General features: G+C 37.3%; 1 protein-coding gene across 22 annotated transcripts in view; it reads right to left on the bottom strand.

Annotated features, from left to right (window-relative positions):
- TCF4 (transcription factor 4) overlaps positions 1 to 19,151 on the bottom strand; it is a 368,508-nt gene that overhangs the window by 58,870 nt on the left and 290,487 nt on the right. The gene's annotated exons all lie outside the window — the stretch shown is intronic.

Raw genomic sequence — 19,151 nt, 5'->3', positions numbered from 1 at the left:
TGCCTTTTTTGCTAAATATAGTTTTTTTTAGCCCCCATTTTCTTTTGCTCCAAAAGTTCCTCTCTCCAGATGGTCGGAGAGACTGAAACACTGTCATCCTCCTGATGAAAATGGATACCTTCCTGCCTCCATTTTGAAGCAGGCAGCGGCTCACAAAATTGGCAGTGAGCCTACAGTGATATTCACAGGTCACAGTAAAAGAAAGAGAAATTCACCAATAAAAAGGCAACAGCAGGGTTAGCAAAAAATACCTACCAATTTTTTTTTTTACAGCACACATCAAATAAACACCCTAAGAAAAATTATATAATTGCTCTCAGAACACCATGAATCACAAACTAAGCATTAATATAAGGTTTAGAATTTCACAAAGGATAGGTCCACAGAGACAGATGTGGAAAAATACGCATACACATACATACATCAAATAAATGCTACATATGCCCCACAGTGCCCTTGAAAATTGGGAGGTCCTGAAGGTTGAAAAAAACAAAAATGAACCAGAAAAACCCATGTGCAGTTTAGAAAACAAGAATTTTTCCTAATCCATGGACAGATAGGAGATTTTTATTTCTTGGACTTACTTCATTTTAGTTTTAAATGCTCTTTATATTTTAAATGTATAAACAGCTATTGGCTTCTATTTCCAAAGGGTTTGCAATAAGGGGAAATTTTTTTCAAGTATCTTTAAGGGACAAAAAATAAAACATAAGCCAGGAACCCCCCCCCCCAAACAAATAAATACTCTAACTTCTGCCAAGTAAAACCCAGTCTTTTCTTGAGAACTATACAACTAACAAACAGTTTTAGAAATATCTTAAATGTATTTGAAGAAGGTCTTGAAAGTAGGCTAAAATGATGAAAGAAAACATTACCTTCTAGAAAAAGGGGAAATAGAAAATTCTAAGGACAGACTGAAAATCATACTATACATGACTATAATGTACCTGCCAGCTCTTAGCCTGACAGCTAGTTGGCCAGTCAGTATTAATATAAGCTAAGCATACTATGTGTCACTGCCAAATTTCAGAAATCAATACATTTATTATAAAGCTGAAAATAAACTCTGACTCGTATTTTAAAACAACTGAAACAAATCACCTTAGGAAAATAGTTTAATTTTAATTATATATTCTACTACAATATTCTTAAACATGTATATTATTATATCAACACCATTTGATGGTTCTTAAGAAGGTTAATTTATTCCCCCAATTTGGGTAGAATTATTTGGTATTTCTTCTGTAAGATAAGGAAAAATCTCTGGTAATTTTGCTCACATGAATTATGATCAAGCTCAAAGATCTGTGGGTAAGATCACTAACTTCAAATTCATAAGTGCTGCCTGAATGAAAAAGTATCTATGGGATTAAAAGTTCTTAGTATATCTTATACTATTGTAGCCAAATGAAGACCCTTTAGACAAGATATAGTCTTTGTTAACAAGAAATGGATTATTGTGCAACAGCTTTTTTAAAAGGCGATTTCAGCATATTTTATAAATTATTTTATATCATAATTTAAAGATCAGGTATAATGTTATTTATACACTTTATCTTTGTCACTGCAGAAATTATTTTTAAGGTAAGTGCTCTACACATTTGTTTATATAAATAAAAATCACATAGGACTATTATACTTTTTTTTTTTTTTTGTATTTTTCTGAAGCTGGAAACGGGGAGAGACAGTCAGACTCCCGCATGCGCCCGACCGGGATCCACCCGGCACGCCCACCATGGGGCAACGCTCTGCCCCTCCGGGGCGTCGCCTTGCCACGGCCAGAGCCACTCCAGCGCCTGGGGCAGAGGCCAAGGAGCCATCCCCAGCGCCCGGGCCATCTTTGCTCCAATGGAGCCTTGGCTGCGGGAGGGGAAGAGAGAGACAGAGAGGAAGGAGGGGGGGGGGTGGAGAAGCAAACGGGCGCCTCTCCTATGTGCCCTGGCCGGAAATCGAACCTGGGTCCCCCGCACACCAGGCCGACGCTCTACCGCTGAGCCAACCGGCCAGGGCCTAGGACTATTATACTTTTAAAAGTAAAAGAAATCAAAGAGTTTATCTGGTTCAACCCCCCACATTTTAACTACAAGAAAATTCAATAAAGGAAAGGTCAAAGCAACTGCTAAAATATGCAACCTGATCAAGCTATACAACTATCATCTGCTCTTTATTTTCTACTATAATATATTTAAAGGTTACTTTCTTTAAAAATGGAGGTGAAGGTATAGGATATTTATGAAAACAGAGTGATCATAATACTCATACTTCAGTTATCCTTCATATTTTCATCTTTAATCACCTAGATGACCAGTGAGCTGCTTCATTATTTTTAGGTCAACTATTTGGCCAATTTGTCAATCAAAGCACAGGTTTCAATAGAGTTTTTAACCGAGATACTAAGTCCAATAAGAAAAACCTACAATATTTAATTTTAATTATTAGTATTCTAGGTAAATGGAAAAATGACTTACACATTTGTTAAATAAAATAGCTTTTTATTTAAGAAAACAGTAACAAACATGCCAGATATCTTCAAGTAGTTAGAATCATTTTTAAGGGCTAACACCAGAAAATCAGTCCAACGGAAAATAAAAGAAAAATCCCAAACTCTAGTTCAATGTATTGAAGTGATTCCACCAAAGAAATGTGAGCCAAGTCTAAAGGGAAACACAGCATTTGGCCCCTCTGATAAGGTAGCTTCAATCAAGATGATCTGGGCATTCCAAGTCTCCGCATAAGAATAACTGAAGAAGTGAGAAATTTTTGTTATAAAGTCTGAAATGGAAAAATTTGGCCAAAGCTCATTGGTGACAGCCTTTTTAGTGTGCTATTTGTTAAATAAAATCTTCATGGGAAACTAAGAGCTAAGTATAGTTAATATTCAAAGTACACACTACATCTTTTCTCTTACAGTACTGAATTTAAAACAAAATCACAAATATATGAATTCTGAGTTTAACAAAGCTCTCTAGATAACATTAAACCCTGAACTGATAGAAATAAAAAATGTTTTCATTTACATATTTATTTTTTGTTGTGATGAGAGAACTATTACTATTGCATATTGACCCATCCAATGGTCATTATCTTTTGTGCAGTTATGAAGGAAACAATAATATGATACATTCTTTGAACTAGAACTTCTGGCCATTTAGAAAAGAAAAACACTAAGCAAAAATGAGAGATAAACACTAAAAAAAAAAGAGATAAAGAACTCATGGACACGAACAACACGGGGTGGTGAGGGGGAGGAGGTACAGAGGGGCTGAATGGTGATAGAAAGACTGGACTTGGGTGGTGAACACACAACGTAAGGGCACAGATGATGTGTGTGGAGCTGGGCACCCGAAACCTGTGCCATGTTGTTGGCCAGTGTCACCTCAATAAATAAGTATAGAATGCATACCCTACTTTTTCCCCTGGATGTGATCCTTTCTACCTGCCTTGGCTTATCAGTTTCATGTATGGAGATTTAAAAAATAACAATTATACTGTTTGTTTAGGGCCTCTTGCAGAACAGCTTTAGTGCTGAGGTCCACGGTGTATATTATTTCTAATATTCTTAATGATCATATGAGATGGATATTATTAATAGTGTCATTACTGTTTCACAGGGTTGAAGTATGGTGGAGAGGTCAAATGTATTGGCCCAAACAGCCCTGAATCCAACTTCCAGCTCCACTACTTATTAGTTAAGCAACCTTGCTTAGTTAGCCTCTGTGGTCTTCAGATTTCTACCTGTAAAATGGGAATGACAGTACCTGCTATGCAAAGTTCTTGTAAAAATTAAATAATGTATAATGTGTGTAAAGCAACTAGAATAATATTTGGCACATGTTAATAAGCATGCAAAAACCTCAGACAGTAGCGGTGATGTTATACTGCTATTATTTTTATTAAGTGGACCAATGTGTCTCAGGAAAGGTAAGCCACCTTTCCATGTTAAAAATTTTAATAAGTCATCAAGAAAGGATTTAAACAAGTTTTCAAAGTCTGTTTTTTCCATTAAAAAAAAATTCCCTTCTCTTAAAGGTCAAAAATAAAATGTATTCCTAATTATCCACACAAGGCTGTGTCTGGTGGCCATAGTTTATAGAAATATTCTTGTGGGGGTCTCATAATTACTTATTAAGAAAAAAAAATGTGCTAAGGCATGTTCAGAATGAAACCAATATATGTTCATGTTACTGCTTCCTGAAGTGGGAAGCTAAACTGAGGAGACAAGTGAAGTGGCTTCAGCTCATGTGTCATAAATGTGTCACTGAGTGGGGTGGGGTGACAGACACTGGATTACACAGTAAACCTTTAACATTCCTTAGCACTCCTACCCCTTTGCGATTCTGCAAGTATCATCTGAACATATAATTTCCAAAGAGAGTCAGTTCAGAATAACTACAGCTAAGTCTTGAAATTGAGACTTTCAGATGCTTAGAGAGAGCTGCTGTATGCTCCATGATGAGTAAAAAATAGCAAAGCAGAATTATGCTTCAGGTTCCCAAGTGCCAGCAAGGCTCGCTTAAGAGCTCAGACTTTGAGATATTTCACATCCATTCTAAAGTATGATAGTTAAACACCAAACACCAAGAGTGGTGTGCCCCTGATGTCTGCAGACCTAGTCATATGCTTTGGTGTTCCCAGCATCTAATGGGGAAAGGTATTTGTGGGTGATCAGCTCACACTACTCAGGCAACTCACTGGGTTGGACCCTCAACTCTTAGAGAATTGTTTGAAAGACATAGATCACAATAAGAGAAAAGAATGGCCAGGGGCAGTGGTACCTCCACATTTAAAAGAGTTAAAATGGGCACTGTAATTGTTCTACATGACCAAGTTAAAGGTATATTGCTAACTGATCAATAAAACAAGAGAAAGCCTGACCAGGTGGTGGCGCAGTGGATAGAGCGTCGGACTGGGATGCGGAAGGACCCAGGTTCGAGACCCCGAGGTCGCCAGCTTGAGCGCGGGCTCATCTGGCTTGAGCAAAGAGCTCACCAGCTTAGACCCAAGGTCGCTGGCTCCAGCAGGGGGTTACTCAGTCTGCTGAAGGCCCGCGGTCAAGGCACATGTGAGAAAGCAATCAATGAACAACTAAGAAGTCGCAACGCGCAACGAGAAACTGATGATTGATGCTTCTCATCTCTCCCCGTTCCTGTCTGTCTGTCCCTGTCTATCTCTGCCTCTGTAAAAAAAAAAAAAAAAAAAAAAAAAAAACAAGAGGAAGATGTACTGAAAAGAGACAGTCTCCAGATAATACAAAAACAGGTTTGGTAGGATAGTAGATATTACCCAGCTCTACAAATTCTAGCTCTCTCAACTAGTTGTGAGAACATAACAAAGCAACTTATCGTTCAGATCCTCAGTTTCCTTTGTCTAACGAGGTTATTCTTCTTGTGAGGATTAGAGAGAGTACCTATTAAGAATAATTCCTCTTCTGTTGCAGTCACGCAATAAATGATACTATTATTTCTATCTTGTTGGAAGTGCTACTTATTTCTTATAGTTCATTTCAATGTGTTTAGAATGGTGCTGTCCACTATGGTAGCCAGTAGTAATATGTGGTTATTTGAATTAAGCTTATTTAAAATGAAATAAAGTGAAATATTCATTCCCTCAGTCGTAGTGGCCACATTTCAAGTGCTCAATAGCCGCACACGGCCCACTGGCTATCATACTGGACATCACCACCAAAGAGCTTCTCCCTCACGGCAGAAAGTTCTACTGAAGTGCTGGTCTAGAGACATGCTTGTCTGTGAAGAGTTCTACCGAGCCATGTGTGTCGCCCTTGATTACAGTAGCTATTGCAACAACATCAGATCATTAAAGACTGATGTTTTTCCCTCTAGGCTACAAAAGCAACACCTCTTCTGGTGGACTAGAAGGAGAGTCACATTTCTATGATCCCCAGTACCTAGCATATAACTGGTGTTTAATAAATGTTGACACTATTAAACAACAGGGAATTTAGATTTTTTATTTACTACTTTTAGAATCCTTTGTACTATTACGCACTTCTTAAAATCGTTTTTATAACCATCTGCCAAAATTCTTGCATCTTGTACCTGGTGGAATACTAAGGGAGAGTATCAGTGACCCTAGCTTTCTGGGTGTGTAGGAAATGAAAGTCAGAAAACTGCTATTTTGTCCCTGGCCTCTAAAGTTTTGTTTAGACATGGCATAATTACCTTTTTTAGACAATAAGGATTGAACAGATTTCTAACTTTTTTTTTATTTTGTGTTTTCACGTTATTGGCATTTGGGTCCCTTCATTCTAGTCCCTCTTTTTATACTCTTTTTCTTCTTAAATCTTCTTGTATCACTTCTTTACAGTTGTTCCTTCTCTTTCCACCTGCTGCCCATTGGCTGAAATGAGTTCAACTTCATTTTACAAATAATCAAAAAGAAAAAATTACAGGACTTACCCAAGAGCCTGGACAGAGCCCAGGGTTCCAGATTTCTTTTCCAGCCCTCTTGACACTCTCCTTTCTAAAGTCTTTTTTAATTTTATAATTTAAGTATTTTAATGAGCAGTAAAATGGCATGAAAGGTTAATATGCAGATTCAAGTAACAGAGTTGAGTAAGCTATTATAAGGTGAAGGCAAAGTGACTATCCTAACGGGTATATAAGCAGGAGACAGCAAACAACCTAACAGTGCCAAAAAAAAAAAAAAGCAAACAATAGGAATAAAAGTTATTCACCTAAGATAGTCTCAGTATTATTACCAAGTCAAGAACATTCACTAATAGAGATTCTAGTTCATTTCCAAGTGATGGGTCAAGTCCAGTCCAATTACTGTCACATAAATAGGAAATCTGTTTAGGGTAACACATACATGTCTGCAGTATATTGACAGATACATGGATATTTAATTATAAATGGAAAATTTTGGGGTATAAGCTGTTGAATTGTGAGGTTTTAATTTCCATTTAAATCAGTTGAATCTTTCATAGGAAATAACTAAATAGTTCTAAGGTATCCTAAAATAACTCCCACTAAGAAGAGAGTTTTACTCCTCCTGGGTACTGATGCTGTAACAGGGTGAGCCAGACCCATGTTTCTTTACTGGTAGCCTAGAAATTTTTTTTTTCACAGTTATCAAAAATGTGTAAATGTACCATTCATGCATATGATACTCATATTTTATTTCTGCTAACAAGTAATGACCTAATATGTTGCATTACAAAAATAAAGAGAATATGCATATAATCTCCATAATTTAAAGAAATTCCTTGAATATGTACTATATTCTAGAACACAAATCGCTTTGAACATGCATCTGTATCCCCCATCACAAAGGTCGCACGTAATTTTTCTACTCTTCTCAGCTACTCTTTTCTACTCGTATCAGCTCAGTTTTGATGATCTGATCATGAGTAAATTAAATCTGAAGCTAAATCCAATAAATGAATTACAGCCAAAAGCTTTATCCTTCTCAGCCATTAAATTTCCTTTTCTGTGTTAAGAAGTTGTAAAAATTGTAAGACATTTCAATTTTTTTTCTTTGTTCGTATCTTTAGTAATCAAATTACATAAACTGAAAGATACCAAAAAGACCCAACAGAAAGCAATAGGTAGAAGCGGCGGGACTGGCTTGAGCCACAGATCGGAGCTGCGAAGGCGCACTGAGATGGGTGGACCGCCCCGGGCTCCGCCCCCTGCGCACCCAGCTTGCAGCAGGCTGGGTACCGATGTTGTAACAGGGTGAGCCAGAGCCACGTTTCCGTGTGTGCCCCCGGTGTGCCAAGGGCCGCGGGCGTTCCAAAAACCTGGTGTTCATTATGGCCAGGAAGCTCTACCTTGTTCTTTCTTTCTTTTTTTAAATAAAAAGGTGAAGAAACCGTTATTTTTTAAATTATGGCTAGCTGTAGTATATTTGTCAAATATCTAAATCAGATTTCAAACTCTAAAAGAAAAATGAGTCCATGTAGCCTTTGTCAATTATAGAAATATACAGGGGAGAAAGAATCCTGCTTCATTTAACAAATGATAGAATCACTAATAATTATGTAACAATAATACTGTTATTTAAAGCTACATAGCATGCTGTTATTTTAGAATTATTGTCGATGTGTTATCATTTGCAAACCTGCCGCAGAAAAATGCCAGGAGAAGGAGGAGTAGGCCCACCCACCTTGCTATGATTATCACCGATACAGAACATTTGAGATTTTTAAGTTTTTTTCACACATTATTCTACAACCACCTCAGTAATGTATGCAAGAAGCTACCAATTAGAAACAAAGAGAAAAGTAATCTGTTACGGAATGATAGCTGAACACTCCCCAGAACTGGAAAAGGACCTAGTCCCAATGCCTGCCAGCCCCAAGCTCTCGTCACAGTGGGCATGACAAAATGATGACAATGATAAAAATACTAACAGTTTACTTATGATATGCTAGACACTGTTCCAGTAAAACTGTGCATATCATCCTTTTTGTCTTTACACTAATCCTTTTATTATCATATCAAATTTACAGATAAGAAAGCTGAGGCACAGTAGAAGTTAACTTGCTCAAAGTCACAGAGCGAGTTAACTGGAAAGACTGGAACTCAAAGTCACGTAGTCTGTGTCACAGTTTGAGCTTTCAGTCACTCCTCTACAGCATTATCTCTTGATAGCTAACGCTTCTCTTCAGAGTGACCACGGACTCCTACCAAACCCAGCTTTGTAGAATCCTGGCCCCTACACTCCTGAGCCTTTTGGCGGCCGAGGGCCTAAGAGTGCTGCTTTCCCAGAAAGGAAGGCCGCTAGGTGATCCCAATCAGCAAGGTAAAAAGGAGCGTCTCATGTGTGCTGCGACAAGGAGGCCCTTTCATCTGTCCATCAGACAGGAAGTGGAGCAAAGAATCAGCAGGTATTAATACTCCTGTTTAACAGCACTAAAGACAGAGGCTGAGTATGAGTAATCTGTTGAGAGTTACACTGGGGTTTAGTGGCAAAATACAAGAACACTAAATTGATAAAAAAAAGCACATTATTTAAAGCATTCAAGTGAAGTGTGAATCCAGTCCTGTCTAATGTGTAGTAGCCTCTGGCTACAAATACTTCCTTTTATTCTTACCCCTGCATTTCTCTTGCACGTAACACCAGCTGAGCAGACACTGTCTGTTTGCTATTACTTTCAATGTGGTGTATCACAGCAATGTCCACTGCTAATATTATGAGTATCCTGACCTAGCTGCGGATGCTTTACAGACACTGACGAAATTACACCTGGCTCAAGAACTCTTGAAATACTTAATTGCATAAAATTTGGTCCAGGTGAAACCTGACTTCTTCCTGGTTACACTCCTTTTGTTACTTATTCACGTGAGAACTGGCTTCATCACCAGGCTCAGGACTGGCACAGATAAAAGTGTGGATATTAAACATATCACAACTCTTTAATATGTTCGAAACACCTAAGTTATTTCCAAGCTTTTATTTATTAAATGTCTACTAAAATTAAAAGTAATATTAAGAACACAACTCTTTATTTCTATTATTATTAGTTATCTTAAATTGTAAACATAATAAATTTTATCTATTTACAGCTACACATTAACTTTTTTTTAGTTCTTTTATTTATTGATTAATTTTACAGAGAGAAGATGGGGGGGAGGGGGAGAGAGAGTGAGAGAGAAAGAAGAACATGTATTTGTTCCCATATATGCCCTGACTGGGGATCGAACTGGCAACCTCTGAGTTTTGCGATGATGCTCTAATCAACCGAGCAATCCGGCCATGCTGACACATCAACTTAATGATTGTCATTTTTTTCTAATGGATCATCTCTCATTGAAACACATTTATTTTCCCCTCTTTGGCTACCAACTGTTTGCTTTTTTTAAAGATGACAACTACTGCATATTAGGAAGTGTCAGAACATCAACACAGTGCTGGTGTGACCTCTGCAGACACTGTTGCATTAATTAAATTAGGGCCGTGCATCTTTCAGATGACAACAAATTCTAAGATGTTACAATAAAGAGAGAATTAATTTTAGGTTTAATCCAGTGTTGAGTATCACTGTTTCTTCTGTACCCAATTCAATGCTTCAGAAGGCCTGGTGAGGAGAGTCAACTGAAGATACAATAAGTTAAAAAATTATGATAAAAAAAAAAAGTGCAGGTGTGCTGTGTGTGTGGCACCTGGCACAACATAGGTTCAAGTTGTTCTAAGTTCACACAGAATGAATAAACACATCACACACAAGATACACATTAAACTAAGAATAACATAATAAAGATAAACAATCATTGTTTCTGAAAAAATAGATTTTAGTGCATTTCACTTCTCGATGTGTTTTAAGGCTGAGCTTTCCTTAGAAGGTGAAGGCAATTACCTATAAAGGTCCATATTTTAGAGTTCTAAGAGTACCATTCCCCACCCTTTTCTCTTTGAACCCAAGTCCAGAGGTTGACACGATACCTGAAGTCTAGTGCTACACCGGTGATTCACTGTATCTTAACAGGTGTCTTTTAAAAAGAAATCTAAACTCAAGTAAGTTTGGGCACCACTGAAATAAATAAATTATTGCAGACCTTGGTTTATGTACAGTACTATATGGGGTAAAAACCTATATCCCTGGGAAAAAATCCATGGCTACAAAACTCACTTTTCAACACATCTCTGATCATCCACTGTCTTGGGAAAATATTGTTATAGTTTGTTAGCACTTACTACACTTAGAAGTGGTGAAGTCTCAGATATTTTCTCAGGAATTCATTTTGAAGAATGAGAGGAAAATAGAGAAAGGGGGAGGAAACAGAGAGGATTTTACAAGAAGAAAGCTCCAAACGAAACTGCTGATTACTTTAGAGTCTGAAGAGTAGAGACTCAGCAAGAATGAAAAGATTGTGAGATCAAGATACTAATAGATATTGAAAAGACAGGAGGAATATTCAAAGAAATTATCTGCAAAAGAATATATGTACTTCTCTAGATACCTTCTTTGGCTCTGAACTTAATTGTATGAAAAGAAATTTGGTAAAATTCTCTAATTAAGAATTATTAAAACGTTCCTATCTTCACAGTATTTTAAATTACAAATTATTTCAGCATCCTTACCTTATGTAATAATCACTTTGAGAAAGATTACCTATCCAGGCGATCAATCATCTCACCAATGCTATACATTAGAAACGGAGGCTGAGGAGGGAAGGCCTCCCTTCCCGGGAGTCACACGACTCTAGGAGGGCAGGAGTGGGTCAGAATCTAGGCCTTTTCACTCCAAATCCAAGGTCAGATTGTTAGCATCTGATCAGAATACCCTCCCAAATCACCTTTAGGCTAAGGAATCTGAAGATCACGTTTTCCTGTTAGTAAATAATATGTACAAATGCTAAGTGCAGTGATAGAGGAATGCCATGCTGCAATCTGAAGCATCAAACTGAATTCTGGGAGTTTCAAACAGATGCCTTCATCTTCTGCTTACCAAGAGGATTGTTAGGAACAGTACGTTTCCAATCTGGTAAAGTTTTGAACAGGAATCATTGCCATGGTACAGTGTAAAATTATTACCCATCCTCCCTTTCATAAAGCCAAAAAAAGTTCAAATTATTTCTTTTTCTGTCAAAACATATGGCCCTAACTACTTTCAACTAAAAACAAAAGCATGAAATAATTACCAAATGTATGACTCCCTAACACAGATTGAAGTGGAAAAAAAAAGAAGTATGCAAATTGTCAACATCTATGTCCAATCAGCCACCTCTCTATCTATTTTCCACTCGAATACCTGTCTCGCCCCTATGTTTGGGGCAAACTTTCAGGTAAATTCAGCCATTGATACTTCACTGATTTAACTCACAGCAGAGCTTCTAGCATGAGGCTAGCTGCTTTGGTATGTTTTAAAAAATTTAAGAGGCTAGGATTTTCATTAGAAGCTAGTTAAAAGATTTCAGATGTATAATAAGCAACTAGAAAATGTATGGAAGTAATATTTCATATGTTTATGCAAAAGAAATGTAAACTTTTCTTTATGCAAAAGAAATACCCATTAGAACAGAGTTATTTAAAGAAAACTTAAAAGAGCTGAGGAAATAATAACAGCAATAATTTCCTAATAGAAGTTGCTAACAAATAAATCACTCACATCTTCAAACACATTTAAAATATAATTGTTGACTTTAATATTTAAATTGCAGACATTTTTCACTTGATCTAATTTTTCTTAATTTTAAAGATATACAGTTTAAAGATCTGCTGCTGGCCACCTCAAATACTGTTCCTGAATAACAAGGGTATAAGTAAGTATAAACAACAGTGATTTAACCATAAAAACTACAGTAAGAATTCCCCTTTGATTCTCTTTCCAAGAAATGAAATCTCTGAGAACTAAATTACTTTGTTCATTAATTTTAAATGTTTAAATTAGAAATGTAAAATCCAGATGACTGCTTAACATTAAGATAAGGGAAGCAGCGGCCCTGGTCAGTTAGCTCTGGTAGTCAGTGTGTCCTCCCAAACACCAAGGTGGAGGGTTCCATCCCTGGTCATATGGGAAACGACAAATGAACACATAATTAAGTAGAACAATAGATAAATGCTTCTCTTTCTCTCTCTCTCTAGCCCTTCTTCGGTTTCTCTTTCTTTTTTTTAAAAAAGTCAAATAAATAAATAAAATCCCTAAAAAGAGATATGGGAAGTATCAATAGTTTAAATTCCCAATGTTGATGAAATTAATGAGAAAATGTTTTTACAAGAGGAATAAAGCTGTTTTACATAATAGAAGCCTCCACTGTTACTGTCTTCTTTTTATTCCTTGATAAATTAGTATTTAGTGATATTAGTATGAGAAATATACAGAAAGGTTTAAAAGACACAAGAAATATTTCCTTTTTTTCTTTTTCCTGGTGGAGAAACAGCCATTAAATGCAGGGTGGGGTAAAAGTAGGTTTTCAGTTGTGAGTATGTGAAACACCAAGTTTATTCTTGTATTATTTATTAATTATTTTATTATTTGTACTACAACTGTAAACCTACTACTCTTCCCCACTTCTGTTTATAGTTCTTTGCTTACATAATTAGGGCACATTAGGTCCTCTGTCTAGAACATTTCAATCTCTAGAATGATCTGGATTTTTCTCCTAATCCTTGATAGATAGATATGCGTAGTGTGTGAGTGTATGCATGTTTGTGTATATGATAAAATTAAAGGTTTATAAAACATAGCAGCAGGGAGATGGGAATGAGCTACCTAATGGGGTATTAGGTTTCCCTTAGGGGTGATGGAAATGTTTGGAACTAGACAGGTGTGCTGGTTGCCCAACATTGTGATGCACCAAATATCGCTGAATCTTTCACTTTAAAAAAGTTTACATGATGATATGCAATTTTCACTTCAATTAAAACAGAACAGAACATTGTAGCAGGCCTACATGTGTTGGTCTTCACAAAAAATATTAGTGAGGACACATCTGAAGAGTAATGGTATCCTAGCAGCAGAGAGGACCAATGATGGGCTGTGTTATTAAGAAGTAGCCCCATCATCAGCTCCAGATGGGAAGGTTAGATAAATAACATAGCCATTAATATGTGAGAGGCTGCCCTTCCACTAAATGAAAACTGCTCTCCTCGAAGTTGTCACTCATGATCTCTGTTAGCAAATTTAATGTTCTTCATTCTACCAAGTAAATGAACTTACGATTCTTTCTCGCTGTCAAAATTGTCCAGAGAGAGAGAGCCTCACTGTTAAGTAAGCTAACCAGCTATAGAAAAGTCTCTAATGTCCTTGAAGGAGCAGGAGACCATATTTCAAGTTCTGATTCCATCACTAATTATGTTGGTCATTTAACCTCTCTCAACTTTATGCTACTCATTTGGAAAATATAGATCGTAACTTCTGCTGCTTCATACATAGAAATTCAGTGCAAATAAAACAAGACCATACACTGAGCAAACACACTTGAGTGTAGACCTCAAGATAGCTAATTTCTATAGTATGTTCAGCACCATATGTTAGCATCTGATCAGAATAGTCATAAGTAAAATATATTTCCTTAACAGAAAACTTCTTGATATGTGGACAACCTATTCAGCTCTTTTCTCAAACAAGAACAAATTCCAGCGTGTCCTAGCGGTGAAACACAGATAGAATTATGGATCAAAACACTTCTGAGAGAGAATGAGTACAAAAAGTTTTAATTGAACATATTTAATATTCTAACCTTTCCCATCTCTATACATTAGAAATTTGTAACTTTCATGAATTACACAACTTTTATCTCCCATAAGATACTATGGGCTCCTTAAGGGCAGTGACTTAGAATACATTCAATGCAATTTTCTTGCCCATAGTAGGTGCCCCCCAAATACTGACTAAACAGACAAGGGAAACAACCAAAGTAAAAGAGGACCCATCTCTTCCTTTGCTTCCAAAGTTCACACAGCAGGTTTTTACGTATTGAAGTGCCCTACAGAACTAGACTTTTAGCAATCTTTGTGCAGTCAGAATCACCAATGACTTCTTCGAGGTATTACCATGAGGGTGAACCTCTGTCTGATTCCAGAAAAAAGATGTCATTTGGAATTAACACAGATGTAAAAGATACTGTGCTGTGATTCCACAGACGCCAGCCTGAATGTGCAAAGCTTCCCAGGAAACTCATCCATAGAGAATTTACGGCTATTTTGGACTTGCTATATTTCTGATATCTGTTCCTTAGTTTCTGTGTCCAGATATTAAAAATAAAGATTGCCTGAAACTCTGACAGTCAGTTTGCGACTTGAATTTTCCCCCCAAAAGACTGAGAAATTTAAACAGAAGACACAGGCAGGTTAAGACCACACATCACCCTTCATGATGTTTTCTATTTCCATTTGATGGGAACTCAAAAACAGACTGGACTGTAATAAGGACACATAACACAGAATACAAAACTCAAGCTGCACTCACCACCTGAAAAAACTCTTCTTTTTCATCTGCCATCTAATTCCTTCTTTTCCTTCCTGGATCTGTTCGGGTCCCACTTCATCTGATTGGTCTGTACAGCTCATTTTGCCCTTTGCATGTCTTCTAACTTGTGTTGTCTTCTGTTTTATATTTATGGTCTACTTTCCCAAATACGTTCCAATCCCCTGGGGGAGGTGTCTCATTCTTTCCATCGCTCGCTCTGTCTGGTAGATAAGATGCTTGATGCTCATTTTCCAGTGATGATGGTAATGATGACAATGATGATGGAAAAGCATCTTGTCAGGCCCTTTCTCCACTTCTTCCCTTTCCTTCCACACCCACCACCCCAATGAAACTGCTCAAGAGCTCTGGATACTGCAGCCAAATGTCACTTTTATCTCTCAGTACCATCTGACACTGTTGACTATTTCCTCCTTCTAGTCAGATGTCCTTTCCTTGGCTTCTGTGACTACGTCTTCCTGATGTTCCTTCTATCCCTCTGGACTTTTAAATTCAATTATCTCTTGGGTGTACCCATTTGAAGGGCTCCTCATTACATTCATGATAAAATCTAAACCCCTTAAGTGGGTGCACAAGGCACTTTATGTTCTAGCCACTGTTTATCTTTTCAGTTTGATCTCTTACTATTATCCTTATGTGCTAGGACCTCTAGCCACTCTAAACTACCTCTGGATAATGACATATGTCATTCTCTTCCTTGATCCAGTTATTACCCTTGCATTTTGTCTGTTTAATTTCATTCATCGCTTCCTCCAGGCCAAGTGTGGGATAGGTACACCTCCCGTGTCTACCTTTAAGCAGTGGTACTCCCTGTGGGTGCATTATCAGACTAAATGTAGCTATCTGCCTCATGTCTGCCTTGTTCAGAGACGTATTTTAGTATCTGACTCATGCTAAACATTCAAACTTCTTACTATAGTACTATTTGATTAAAGGAGTTAAGAAAGTACGACAAAAGTGTTTTTTATACAACCATAACTCTTCCCTGAATAGGGAAGATATAATCTATAGCTTCCTACAACTTCAAATTATTAAGGTCAGGTAATGGCCTTAGCCCAAAGAACAGATAGATATAGGGTGTTGTACAAGTGTACAGCTATGACTTACATTCAGCGTGGGAAGCTGAAAGCTCCGTTTTTGGTCCCTAACATCCCCTAAGTTCTGCTCCTATACTTTGAGTCAGATGCCCAGGAACAAGATATCCCAGAGAAAGGGTTCCAGAGGCTCTCAGTACCCTGCAATTGTCCCAGGACTAAAAATCTCTAATATTAGCTCTCTTGAGTGCAACACAGAAAAGAGAAAGCAAACTTCCACTGCATCCAAGGCCACAGAGCTCACAGTGATAGAGAGCAGGGGCTCTGAAGTCCTGCTCTAGGCTTGGTGGTGCATGGCTGGACCCCGCCATCATGTCAGAAGAAGGTACATTTCATCCTCATGAGGCTTTTACCTGTGGTGGTAAATCACTTCGATTTAATACGCAGCAGCAACTTCAGGGCCAGTTTCTTAATAATAATGCTTTTCTAATGCTGCAGACACACCCCATCCCAGAGGGCCAGACCAGTATGACTGTTCCTCAGGTGACATGATCTGTGCTATTTTCTAAAATAGTATGCCGTGAACCAACTGGGTGAGAAAAATGCTAAGACCTGCATTTCTTTAAAATGTGATGCTATTTTTGAGCTCCTGATAGAGAAAAAAAATCTTTTTAATTGCAAGTAATTAAGTATGGGGGAGCAACCAAGAGTGGTTGGTGTCTAGGCACATGGTCAACTGACCTGCCATTGGACCGGGAGGCTAACATTAGGAGTAGCTACACCAAGCTGTGCTGTGTGTTCACTCAATGTCTCATGCTATTTTTTAAATGTCATGAGCTCAGCAAAACCCAAAACACATTTTCTCAGCACTTCTCTCTATTTTTCAGCCCATATGCACTTCGAGAGGCGTTTAATTCATATGTTTCTGATTTATTTACATGCAAGTCATCAGAATGTTGTTTTGTACGAACTATTTGATGTCCAGGAAGCCTGTTGAGCCTTTCCTTTGAGCCCCCCCCCCCCCTTAGGATCAGGAAGCCATGATTTGCAAATAGTAAAAAGAAAAAAAAAGTTCCCATTTTTTTCTCAAGAACCCCCAGTACTTTTTTCCTCAAAGGTTTAAATTTTGTTCAAAAGGTAGATGTCGTAAAGTCTGAGCACGAGTCTACAGTTGGCAGACTGCATTTTCCTGTTCCTGACATTGCCCTTCTTGATGTCAGTAATGTCTTCCTTGTGGACATAAAAGTGCATATTTAACAGGGCATGAACAAGAACAGATTCTGAAGGGAGGCGATGAGCTCTTCAAAGACGAGGTGAATGGATTCTGTAACACGGTACCTAGGGGCTGGGGGAGGTCTCAGTATCCAGGAGGGAAGGCAGTCACCACCTTTCCAGGGCACAGTCCTGAGAAAGCCAGCACAGTTTTTAATCCCTAGAAATCTTGCGGGCATTCTCTTTCAAGTTTCTAAAAGTACCTTCGATTCAAGTGTGATCTTGTAGTTGTTTGCCCACATTAAAAAAAAAAATCGTAACATAATTAAAAAAAATATTTCTCTACTTGTAAGTAACTACAAACTAAAAAAAGAGCACTAGAAATTTTCAGGACTTCCAAGGACAGAGTTAGTTTGAGGATCCCTATACACAGACTTTTAACAAAGCAAGTTTTCTCTTTCTTTAAAAAGGATTAAGACACCATATAGTAAACACAATAGGGGGACTTTGCTTCTTTTACCATCATTGGTGTCTATAGAAATTCGATAATTTCAAAAGATTTGATCGAATGCTGTAATACTTTGGGAAGACCAAACTAGATTTTAATAGTAGGGCAGTTTTAAAAAATTATACGTAACAAAGTTTTCCTCCTCTGCAAATTTTCCTAAATTTCAGTCCAAAAACTAAATTAATGTTTGGCAAAAAGCATACAGTTAATATCTAACACTATCTCATCCCTCTGTAGTGTGTGTCTAAAATATAAATCCAGATTTCCCATGACTCTTTGTCCTCTGTTGTGGGGACAGGTTAGAAATGCTGGTGAATCTGAGCAGCAACTGAAAGATTCCCACCTCCACCACCTTTCAGGACTGAGATGGCTATCTCCCCTACAACTCTTTGCCATTTTCCCATTTCAAAACCAGAATGGTGTCAGGGCTCAGAAGATTCCAACAGTCTTCTCAAATCAAGTATCTCTCCAGCACAGATGCTGTAAGTGACCCCAGGTGTTCCAAGACAGCCTAACAGCCTATACACTATTTTATTTTGCTCTGAGTTCCCAACACTATATATTTCAGTAAAGCAATATATATATTTTAAAAATCACCACGTTGGACTTCTCAATATACCACTCTTTAAAAGCAGCTAATCTAGCATAGCAGCAAATAGAAATGTTATGTCTTAAGCTGTCAAATTGAAGGGTGATATAAGGTTATAATATGCCCATTAAATACCAGTCATATGACTACACAGCCACTATTAATATATGTTACTAGAGCAAGTCAATTAATTCCTAGTTGCTATGAATTCAAACATCTCAGAGGACAAAATCTTATTAAATTGTAGGAAGATTACCAAACACCAAAATATAATCTTACCAAGATTTTTTTTTAAAGAGCACAACCATGTAGCAAACCAATCTGTGTATTAAAAGAAAGCTTGGGCAAAGAAAAATGTAGCTTTAGGCAAATATCTTGAGATAGAGTCAATAATCACTGTAAAAATATGGTCAGTTTTCTCTACAGAGTCCATCATATGGACATATCTCTACAATTTAAGTCAACAATTTAATTTTTTAGTTTTTACTACCTTTCAATAAAAATCATGAAGAAGTTGTATGTCAGTATTAAGATCAGGTTTCAACAGCTGGCCTTCACAACTAATAATTCATCTCACATTTTAAAAACCTTTTTGGGGGACATATTTTTCCTTTTGGTCCTGGCTTGTTGATTTTCAGTTTAAAAGAAGAAGGATGTTAATAGAACCATTCACTCATGTGATACCACATATCTTTCGAAACTTCATATATATAAAGTCCTAATTGTGAGTAATATTTTGAAACGCAATAGCTGAAGTGAAAAAGTCAGACTCGCGGGCTACCCATCTGTAGAACAGATTACAAGACGTGAATTTGAGAGCATTATAGAAAAATGTTACTTGGAAAGAAAACATTTTCATGGGTAGCATTAAAACTGTCTATAATGTTCTTTTCCTCTCTTTGCCTCTCTGTTCCC

This window comes from Saccopteryx leptura, chromosome 11, assembly GCF_036850995.1.
Source record: "Saccopteryx leptura isolate mSacLep1 chromosome 11, mSacLep1_pri_phased_curated, whole genome shotgun sequence".
In the NCBI taxonomy this organism is placed as follows: domain Eukaryota; kingdom Metazoa; phylum Chordata; class Mammalia; order Chiroptera; family Emballonuridae; genus Saccopteryx; species Saccopteryx leptura.
Note: the sequence above shows the minus strand (reverse complement) of the source record. Positions and strands in the feature narration are given on the sequence as shown.